General features: G+C 41.3%; 1 pseudogene; it reads left to right on the top strand.

The window, feature by feature from the left end:
- The first annotated feature begins 628 nt into the window (after positions 1-628).
- On the top strand, positions 629-2,278 carry LOC108290563 (annotated as a pseudogene).
- Positions 2,279-9,415: the final 7,137 nt, after the last annotated feature.

Genomic DNA, 9,415 nt, shown 5'->3' with positions numbered 1-9,415 from the left:
GAGGCTTGTCCCTAGGTGAGAATAGCTGCCCTCACCTGGATGGATCACTAACCTTTTTTTTACCTGTCAGCTGACGTGCAACTAGTGCACTTACTGGCCTGGCTCAATGCCTAGACATTGTTTGCTCCAAAAGACAGAACTAGGCAGGTGGAAGGTAGGGGTGCGGGGTTGTGGTAGGTAAATAAATATAAGGAAGGACTGTACAGATGTGTATAGATGTGTAGAACAGCTGTGAAAATGGTGTTTCTCTACTCACAAAGCACTGAGTTCTAAGTCACCAAAACCCAAGCTGAAATAGGATTTATCAAGGATGCTGTATGGAAAGGTCCTGGTTGGGCTGGGGCATTAATTAAGCAAGTTGACTGCAAAAGAAAGGGTCAAACTCTGATTCAGCATCTAGAGCTTTTGACTTAAAAACTAAGATGGGAGTCCCACTTCTGGCCCCCACACTCAGAGACTGACGTGAGTGAATTCAGAAATAACTCGAGCTTGTTAGAGGGCCTTTTAAAAACAAAAACCTGATTCCGTGCAAGAGAGCAAGTTACTGCTGCTTACCGTTCAGAGACTTACAGGTGTTTGCCTGCATTGCAATAAAGGACTCATTTACTGAGCTAGACTTATATTTATCTCTTCATTTTGGAGAGTCTAATAAACTGTTATTACAGTTTCTTTACTGACTTTCAAAAGTTTTGAAGTTTGAAAGACACCTTTGCAACTAAAACAGCATGAGCACAGCCAGAACAGAGAACCCTGTTATAATGGATCTGTCCAGTCAAAATGGTCAGCTGAGGGACCCTGTGAAATCCAGTGGTGGCCCTGGAGGAGGGGGCACACCGACACAGCAACAGATGAACCAGCTGCAAAACACCAACACAATCAATAATGGCACTCAGCAGCCAACACAGAGTATGACCACCACTATTAGGCCTGGTGATGACTGGAAAAAGACTTTGAAACTCCCTCCAAAGGATCTAAGAATCAAAACTTTGGACGTGACCTCCACAAAAGGACATGAGTTTGAGGATTACTGTTTGAAAAGGGAGTTACTGATGGGAATTTTTGAAATGGGCTGGGAAAAGCCATCTCCTGTTCAGGAGGAGAGCATTCCCATTGCTTTATCTGGTAGGGATATCTTAGCTAGAAGCGAAAAATGGAACAGGCAAGAGCGGTGCCTACCTCATTCTCTTACTTGAATGGCTAGACCTGAAGAAGGACCATATACAAGCAATGGTGATTGTTCCCACCAGAGAACTTGCTCTACAGGTCAGTCAAATTTGCAACCAGGTCAGCAAACACATGGGAGGGGCCAAAGTGATGGCAACCACCAGAGGAACCACTTTACAAGATGAGGCTTGATGATACAGTGATTGCTACCCCTGGGAGAATCCTGGATCCTATCAAGAAAGGAGTAGCAAAGGTTGATCATGTCCAGATGATAGTATTGGATAGGCAGATAAGTTGCTGTCATAGGATTTTATGCAGATAATGGAGGATATTATTCTCATGCTACCTAAAAATAGGCAGATTTTACTATATTCTGCTACTTTCCCTCTTAGTGTACAGAAGTTCATGAATTCCCATTTGCAGTAAACCCTATGAGATTAACCTGATGGAGGAACTAACTCTGAAGAGAGTAACCCAGTACTATGCATATGTAACTGAGCGCCAAAAAGTACACTGCCTCAACACACTTTTCTCTGGGCTTCAGATAAACCAATCAATATTTTCTGTAACTCCTCTCAGTGAGTTGCATTGCTAGCCAAGAAGAGTTCTCAATGGGTTATTCTTGCTTCTGTATTCATGCTAAAATGAGGCAGGAACATCGAAATCGTACATTTCATGATTTCCGAAATGGCTTATGCCGCAATCTTGTTTGCACTGATCTGTTTACCCAAGGTATTGATATACAAGCTGTGAATGTGGTAATAAACATTGATTTCCCAAAGCTGGCAGAGACCTATCTCCATCGTACTGGAAGATCAGGTCACTTTGGTCATCTTGGCTTGGCCATCAACTTGATCATATATGATGATCGCTTCAACCTGAAAAGTATCGAGGAGCAGCTGGGAACAGAAAACCTATTCCAAGCAACAGTGACAAGAGCCTGTATGTGGCAGAATACCACAGCGAGCCTGTAGAAGATGAGAAACCTTAGCAAGCACGCTTTGACAAACTTACAGAAGGCTGGTTTGGATCTGTGACTCATCGTTTTGGGGGTAATGCTCTTCTCTTTGTGGGTTTTTCATCTTTTATTTTGGAATCATAAAGACTTGAGCTCGGACATTTTTTCTTTAACTGATTCAAAAAACATGGTAAAATCTTGATTTTTGTGAATTTATCTCAATAAAAGCCCACTGGAACTTCAAAAAAAAAAAAAAAAAAGAAACTAAGGTGGTTCAATAATACTCAGCAAAGATTTTACATGATAGTCATAAAGTCAGAAACAAACATCTATTAAATAAAGAACTTGAATTAGACACGTTTATAATTTCCAGGCTTCATACAGGCAGTGAAACTCTCAAAAAAGAAAAAAAATTATTAGTTTTGGAGTAGTCATTCTACTTCCAAAGAGAGCAGTTTATCAGTGACTACATTTATGGGAATCAGGAGAGGAAGAGAGAATTTGAATGACAACCCAAAGGAACATGATGTTCTAATTTCAAAACTGGAAGTAAACATAAACATTCCAAGTAATTTTCCTGATTGCATTTTTGTTTTAACAGTGGCTGATGTGGTCGTGTTTTGACAGCAAACTTCTCTTTACTAAGCAACTTGAACTATCTTTCTAATTTTTCCTTCTATAGAACTTCACAAATAGGATATTTTATTTTCATTTTATGGGCAAGAAAAGCTTGACAAGCCTCTTCTGGATTTATTTTACTACCCAATTTACAGCTGCTATCAATCTCAAAGCAACTTACTATCGGAAGGGCACCAGAGCCACCAGCCTATAATTAGTAAAGGCTGTAATATCTAATTTTTACCAGAGGGCAGGGTGTGATTATTGCAGAAGCACTTTTTCTAATAATCTGAGCAGAGCCTTCCTACGGTAAGTGGCCAGCCCCAAAGCACCAGACAGTACTGGTTAGCCTAGATGACAGGCATAGGGATTCATTAGATTGTGCTTAACAAGAGGCCTGAAAGTCACTGCACACAACACTGTTTAGCCATTCTGCCATCATAAAGGCAAATCTTGTTTCTCCACAAGGAGTACTTTTGTGATTGCTTATTTCAGTCATATCTCTCAACTGTCTCAAGACTCATTTTTACATTACTTCATGGTTAAAAAAATACTGAGGGAGTGTCAGGGAAGGGAAATTTAAAATTAGGATGTCCTTTGATCATCTTATGGTGGGTACTGATTGGTACAGTCTGGGATAAGAGACTCTTCAGCTTTTCCTAACGTAACCTTTCAGGTTTGTAACATTCATATTGTAGTCACAAATATGGCTCACATCTTTCAAACCACACTTTCCCTCTCATTTAAAAAGCTATTATGTGAACCAATGTTTCATTACTCTTCACAAACATGTTGAAATTCAAGGCAAATTTTATAAGCATAAAAAACTGATGTTTTGACCCTACCAACCATCCACAATGGTATGCCATTTCCTAAGAAGTGACATTGGCATATTATAAAAAACACAGAAAGCAAATGCTCTTAAATCGATAATATTAAAAGAACCCAAGGACCCTCAATCAGCATTAGGAAAATATACGCAAAAACAACTCACACTCTTTGCTACAGTTTGAATATTTGCCTCCTCCAAAACTCATGTCAGAATTTAATTCCCAATATGGCAGTTTTGAGAGGTGGGGCCTTTAAGAAGTGATTGGGTCATGAGAGCTTGGCCCTCATGAATGGATTAATTCACTCGTAGATTAATGGGTTAGCATGTGAATGGGACTTTATGAGAAGAGGAAGAGGGACCTGAACTAGCACACTCAACCCTCTCATTATGTGGTGTCCTGGGCACCTGGGGACTCTGCAGAGCATTTCCACCAGTAAGAAGGCCCTACAAGATGTGTCCCCTTGACTTTGAACTTGTCAGCCTCTATAAGAAATAAATTCTTTTTCTTGATAAATTACTCAGTTTTAGGTATTCTCTTATTAGCAACATAAAGTGAACAAAGACAGTCTTCTTATTTTATTGCGTTCGTGTGAGACAATCTGGTCACACGATTGTCCATCTACTCCATGTTAGACAATGGTGGAGTTTTTATTACATTCATCTAAGTTACTTATATTACTGGAAATCTTTATGTCCAGGTATGCAGCACAGTGGTAAGCATGTCTGAAGATTATAGAAAAACATGAGGCCTTGAATTTGCTCAAATATAGTGATAGCATTAGAAGATTTAGAAAATAGGGTAGTCACTTTGTTTTGAGTATTTTCAACTGCTTATTTCCATCTCACAGCTGAAAACTTGTTTTCCTGTACTCTTCTATAGTGAGGGATGACCATCTGACCCAGTCTTCAGGAATAAGTTAGATGTAAAAGTATGCTAAGTGGTTTCTAGAAAGCATTTTCCCTTCCTATTAAAAGGCACAGGGAGGCCTGGCTCTGTCTCCCTCCTTCTCTGTGTCTGCCTTGAATACAAGCACAATACCTAGATCTTTGGGTGTCATTTGCATCCATGAGGAAAAAGTCAAGAAAATCGCTTGAAGCTGCTACATATATTCTTGAATTACAGAACCAAAACCGGCAATCTCTCACCTCCAGATTTTTTGTTACAAAACAAAACTTAAATTTAATCCTATTTGTTTAAGCCATTAGAGTTTTTTTTACTTGGAGCCAAAACTATTCTAACTGGCAAAGAGAAGCAAAGCATAATGCCAGAAAGCACAAGAATTAAATGTTCTTTTCATCCTTGGGCATCAGGAAAAGAGCATTTATTATAAAGAGTGATCTTTTTGTTTTTTCTTGGCAGAAGTGGTAAATGTGAATTGGCAGTAAGGAAGGAAGACACTGCAGACTGGAGCAGCCATTGCAACAAAAAGATAGAGGAAGGGTCACTACATGTGTGTATGGAATATAGTAACTAGAATCACTAGATTGAAGCACAGGAAGAGACAAGGTTGGCCAGGTGAAAAAGGAGAGCATTGAAAGAGGGGTTCGCATGTCAGGAGTTTGCGTGTCAGTAAGCAGGTTTCTGTTCACTGTGATATATCATTTGGAGTCATTATGGGCTCATCTAGTGAATCACTGATTTATTTGGTGAAAGCCAGCTCTGTGGTCATCCCAAGAAAATTGGGAAAAAAAAAAAAAAAACCTTTTTATCCATTCAAAAAAGTTATAGTTTGATAGAGGCAAATGTATCAGGTTTCAATGTAGGAAAGAGAAACCATTCCAGGTACTTTAAGAACAACAAAATATAATACAGGGAAATGGGTATTTGTAAAACTTCTGGGAGGAACAGAAGGGCCAAAATCAGGGGCCCAGCACTGGACAATTGAATTCAGGCAAACTTCATAAAGGTGTAGAGCAGAGGGCAGCATCTGCTGATGCCACTGCTCCACTGTCTCCAGCTACCTATGGGAATGGCTTCCAGATGGTAGAATGCTGAGTCTGGCCATTGCCTCTAAACACTCACATCCCACATTCTGCAAGCTAGCAGCAAAGGAAGGAAGGGAGGGAGAGAGGGAAGGAGGGAGAGAGAAAGGAAGGGAGAGAGGGAGGGAGAAAGAGGAAAAGTATCTGACTTCTGATTTATAGAACATAGTCTAGTTGGTAATTTCTAGTTTTAATGTAATTACATCTAAATATAGTTTCTAGTTTTTCAACCTCTCTAACAAGACAGATTGAAGAGAAAGTACATAGAGACAGAGGCAATTTATACTGCATTGATAGACTTGTAACACATTAATTAGGTCAATAAGGTCTCAGAGGTTTGCTGAGTGACGTTTGGTCAAGGAGGGAAGAGGGTTAGGAAAGACCTCAAAGGAGCAATGAAATTTGAACAATGCCTTGAAAGGTGAACTTACATTTGCCGGGAAAAAGAATCAGGGTTGGCATTCTAGGTAGACTGTCCAGTTGGCAAAAGAAAAAGTATGAAACTGCCTAGGCATTCAGTAAGTAGCTCATATATCTGGAGTGTGTCATGAAAAGTGGGGCAGGAGGACAGTGATGATCGATCTTCAAAGTCCACCGAAATCAAATGAAAATCTGGAAAGGATTTGATGAAACATTCAAGTCAAACACAGAATAAAGCCAGCAGGAAGAGGCAGTGTGAGGAACCAGAGAACTTCTTTACCTAGTTTACTGACCATTCTGATGCAGGTGCTGATGAGTTAGGAGAGGTCATCAAAGATGATATTTGGCCAAACCCATTACAATACTCTTTGGTTCCTGATACGGATGATGAAGAAGGAGAAGGAGAAGAAGATAACAGTGATGATGAAGAGGAGGAAGGAGGATGAAGGAGAAGATGACTAATAGAACACTGATGGATTCCAACCTTCCTTTTTTTAAATTTTCTCCAGTCCCTGGGAGCAAGTTGCAGTCTTTTTTTTTCCCTCCATGTGCTCAGTCGCCCTGTTCTTGAGGTCTCTTTTCTCTACACCATGGTTATCAACTTATTTTGGGGAAAATACCTTGAGCAGAATACAACAGGAAAAGAGTTTCTGCCCCTTTCTATTCAAAATTGACTTTTATCCCTTCCTGTCTGAACAAAAACTGTATGGCATCAATGCCACAAGCTCTGTGGGAGAAAAGAACAACCTGCTCCCTTCACTCTGCTGGAAGCTGGAGGGTGCTAGGCCCCTGTGTAGCAGTGCATTGAATTCTAGCTTTTTCGAAGACAGCGGAATACTCCCAGCTATGGAGTGCAGTTCCTAGTGAGAACGCAGAGGGTGACTGATCACTGCATCTCCAAATGAATTTGTACTGCCCACAGACCAGGAGATTCCCAGACGGAAAATGCCATGAATCTCCAGCATGGCTGTTTCAGCTGATGCAGCAGATCTCTGCCGTTTCAACTGGCACCCAGAACGCCTGGGAGTCAGAATCACCCATCCCACTGAGAAAAAGGGGGCTGAAACAGGGAGCCAGGTGATCTGGCTCAGCAGGTCCCAAACCTACAAAGACCAGCAAACTGAAATGCTCTGGACTGAGAGTTTCACAGTAAGCACAGCTGGACCCAGGACAGTCCAGTCTGTGGAGGGAAGGGCAACCACCATTACCAAGGCAGTACACCACTACCGAGGCAGTCCGCCATTACTGAGGCAATCCACCATTACGGAGGCAGACCACCATTACTGCAGCAGTCTACCATTACAGAGACAGTCCACCATTACTGAGGCACCACCATTACTGAGGCATTTCTAACTATACCACTATAAACAAAACTGCAAGGAAGTTCACACAGCAGCTGGGCAGAGCCTACAGCAGCCCAGCGACATCTCGGCTGGCAGACTGTGACTAGGCTACCTCCTTGCTGGGAAGGGCATCTCTGACAAAAGGCAACAGCACATCTGGAACTTTTAAATAAAGCCCTCCCTTCCCAGGACAGAGCACCTGGGAAAAAAAGTCAGTTATGAGTTCTGCTGCAGCAGACATAAACGTACCTGCCCAGCAGCTCTGAACAGAACAACAGAGCTCACAGCTCAGCACTTGAGCTCCTATAAGGGATAGACTTTCTCTGCAAGCAGCTCCCCAACAACCAAAGAGAACCTCATAAAGGAGAGCTTAGACTGACATCTGGCAGGTATCCTTCTGGGACAAAGATAACAGAAGAAGAAACTGGCAGCAACCCTTATTGTTCGGCAGCTGCTGCAGGTGATCCCCAAGCAAGCAGGGTCTGGAGTGGACCTTAGCAGTCCTACAGCAAAGGGGCCTGACTGTTTGAAGGAAAACTGAAAAACAGAAAGAAATAACTTCAACATCAACAAATAGGATGTCCACTCAGAGACACCATCTAAAAGTCACCAACCACAAAGACCACAGGTAGATAAGTCAACAAAGATTGGAAGACATCAGCTCAAAAAGGATGAAAACACCCAAAACCAGAACACCTCTCCTCCCCTAAGGGGTCACAACTCCTCACCAGCAAGGGAGCAAAGCTAGCTGGAGAATAAGTCTGATGAACTGACAGAAACAGGCTTCAGACAGTGGGTAATAACATACTTCTCTGAGCTAAAAGAACATGTTCTAACACAATGCAAAGAAACTAAGAACCTGGAAAAAATGTTTGACAAACTGCCAATGAGAATAAACAGCTTAGAGAAGAATATAAATGAATTGATGGAGCTGAAAAACACAACAGAACTTCATGAAACATACACAAGTTTCAATAGCCAAATTGACCAAGCAGAAGAAAGGATATCAGAGATTCAAGATCAACTCAATGAAATAAAATGAGAAGGCAAGAATAGAGAGAAAAGAGTGAAAAGAAATGAACAAAGCCCCAAAGAAATATGGGATTATGTGAAAAGACCTAATCCACATTTGATAGGTGTACCCTGAATGTGACGGAGAGAATGAATCTAAGCTGGAAAACACTCTTCAGGATATTATCCAGGAGAACTTCCCCAAACTAGCAAGGCAGGCCAATATTCAAGTCCAGGAAATACAGAGAACATCACAAAGATATTCCTCAAGAAGAGCAACCCCAAGGCACATAATCATCAGATTCACCAGGGTTAAAATGAAGGAAAAAATGCTAAGGGCAGCCAGAGAGAAAGGTCTGCTTACCCAGAAAGGGAAGCCCATCAGACTCACAGCAGATCTCTCGGCAGAAACCCTACAGGACAGAAGAGAGTGGGGGCCAATATTCAATATCCTTAAAGAAAAGAAATTTCAACCTAGAATTTCATAGCTAGCCAAACTAAGCTTCATAAGCAAAGAAGAAATAAAATCCTTTACAAACAAGCAATTGCTCAGAGATTTCATCACCACCAGGTCTGCTTTACAAGAGCTCCTGAAAGAAGCACTAAACGTAGAAAGGAACAACCAGTACCAGCCACTCCAAAAACGTACCAAATGGTAAAGAACATTGACACAATGAAGAAACTGCTTCAACTAACAAGAAAAACAACCAGCTAGCATCAAAATGGCAGGATCAAATTCACACATAACAATATTAACCTTAAATGTAAATGGACTAAATGCCCCATTCAAAAGACATAGACTGGCAAATTGGATAAAAAGTCAAAACCCAATGATGTGCTGTGTCCAAGAAACACATAGGGCCAAAATAAAAGGATGAAGGAAGATTTATCAAGCAAATGGAGAGCAAAAAAATGCAGGAGTTGCAATCCTAGTCTCTGATAAAATAGACTTTAAAGCAACAAAGATCAAAAGAGCCGGGCACGGTGGCTCAAGCCTGTAATCCCAGCACTTTGGGAGGCCGAGGCAGGTGGATCACGAGGTCAAGAGATCGAGACCATCCTGGTCAACATGGTGAAACCCCGTCT

This window comes from Cebus imitator, unplaced genomic scaffold (assembly GCF_001604975.1).
Source record: "Cebus imitator isolate Cc_AM_T3 unplaced genomic scaffold, Cebus_imitator-1.0 Scaffold439, whole genome shotgun sequence".
In the NCBI taxonomy this organism is placed as follows: Eukaryota; Metazoa; Chordata; class Mammalia; order Primates; family Cebidae; genus Cebus; species Cebus imitator.
The sequence above is the reverse complement of the archived record's forward strand: the minus strand, read 5'-3'. Positions and strand labels throughout refer to the sequence as shown.